The following is a 1,928-nucleotide window of genomic DNA, read 5'->3' on the forward strand; positions in this document are numbered from 1 at the left end:
GCTGCCTCATATGTTGCAGAGCACTCTATTTCGCTGTAATAAAAGCTGTCACTTTCTCAGTGGGGCTCTTAAAAATCCCATGAAGGTCGCCGAGTTTTATTGTTTTGAATTATGTAAACACTGAATAAGAGACAATGCAAGGCAGCGCCTTCCGCGGAATCGTGCATGTAGGCCGCGATGATACTTACCTAAGGACGTCATTATGCCCCCTTGGCCGCTGATTTCAGAATGTTAATGCGTAAAGTCTGTGAAGGTTCTTCGTAAGACTCTAAACTATGTCGTTTACAGGTCGGATAAATTATTCTGAATTACATTGTGAATTATAGCTTGTGTGAATGAATATGTCGCAAAGATCTCCAACACAGCCGCACATAAACATGAGTAATCTAGATGCAGGCAACACGCCTTGTCTTCCCTCAGGAACGCGCCTGCATGGTTTGCTGGAGGAGTTATTGAAAAAGTGCTGACGATAGCGAAAAAAAAAACGAATAATAATAACGCTGTTAAATGACCGATAACTTGCCTTTGATGGCAGGCCTTCACTTTTCGGCAGCAGCGGATTCTGTTTTAATGCGACTTTTGGGTGCTGTGTACATTTTTTTTTAAAACATTCTTTACAGATGAAAGAAGAAAGTCACTGAAAAGGTTAGCCAGCTGTAGGACTCGAACGCACATCTTCTGGATTGTCGGTCCAGGGCTCTACCAATTGAGCTAAGCTAACACACCTCCTCAGCGACTTCCAAGGGTGCGTCATCTGAAGGGACAAACCAGCCACTCTCTCTCACTCATCCTCCTTTCACTCTTACATTTTTGCTCACTCATACACACATTCATACGACGGGATCGACGCAAGCGGCAACTGTTGAACAAGAGAGAACTGATGTTCTGAGGCTGGAACAACATAGAAAGGACAAATACTTTTCAGTGACTTTCTTCATTCACCGTTAATTTCTTAGGCAATTTGAGGCTCTGTACGTATTTGTCCTTTCTATGTTGTTCCAGCCTCAGAACATCAGTTCTGTCTTGTTCAACAGTTGCCGCTTGCGTCGATGCCGCCGTATGAATGTGTGTATGAGCGAGCAAAAATGTAAGAGTGAAAGGAGGATGAGTGAGAGGGAGTGGCTGGTTTGTCCCTTCAGATGACGCACCCTTGGAAGTCGCTGAGGAGGTGTGTCAGCTTAGCTCAATTGGTAGAGCCCTGGACCGGCAATCCAGAAGATGTGGGTTCGAGTCCTACAGCTGGCTAACCTTTTCAGTGACTTTCTTCTTTCATCGTTAATTTCTTAGGCAATTTGAGGCTTTGTATGTATTTGTCCTTTCTATGTTGTTCCAGCCTCAGAACATCAGTTCTCTCTTGTTCAACAGTTGCCGCTTGTGTCGATCCCGTCGTATGAATGTGTGTATGAGCGAGCAAAAATGTAAGAGTGAAAGGAGGATGAGTGAGAGGGAGTGGCTGGTTTGTCCCTTCAGATGACGCACCCTTGGAAGTCGCTGAGGAGTTCCATTGGCTACGAGCCAGGTATCTAAACTTTCTGCTTCTGTATCTTCTGGTTCATCTGCCCCAATGGATATCCCTACTGACTACAAGATTATTCTGCCTCGCTTTTCGTCTGCTCTCGACTTCAGCCTCTGTGCTGTTTTACATGGGGATGTCACAGGTAGGCCTTACACGTTAGCTGACTACAAGCTTGCCCTTCGACCCCTTCTGAAGTTTAGCGACGTCGAAGATCTAGGTCAGTATCAATACAACCATGTGTGGCTACTGCAGTTCAAATCCCCAGAAGCTCGTCATTTCTTCGACATAGAAGGTACAAAAATTGCCACTATTAATGTTCGTGGCCTCTGTAGCCGCGAAAAATGTTTTTACGTGCTACAGTTCGCGAAAGCCAGAAAGTTAGACATTGTTGCTATCCAGGATACCAAGATAT

The 1,928-nt window shown here is 44.9% G+C and overlaps 1 non-coding gene across 1 annotated transcript; it reads left to right on the forward strand.

Annotated features, from left to right (window-relative positions):
* The first annotated feature begins 1,172 nt into the window (after nt 1–1,172).
* Trnaa-ggc (transfer RNA alanine (anticodon GGC)) lies at nt 1,173–1,245 on the forward strand. The gene has a single exon. It is a non-coding gene; the product is annotated as a tRNA-Ala (tRNA).
* The last annotated feature ends 683 nt before the right edge of the window (nt 1,246–1,928 follow it).

This window comes from Ornithodoros turicata, chromosome 1, assembly GCF_037126465.1.
Source record: "Ornithodoros turicata isolate Travis chromosome 1, ASM3712646v1, whole genome shotgun sequence".
In the NCBI taxonomy this organism is placed as follows: Eukaryota; Metazoa; Arthropoda; class Arachnida; order Ixodida; family Argasidae; genus Ornithodoros; species Ornithodoros turicata.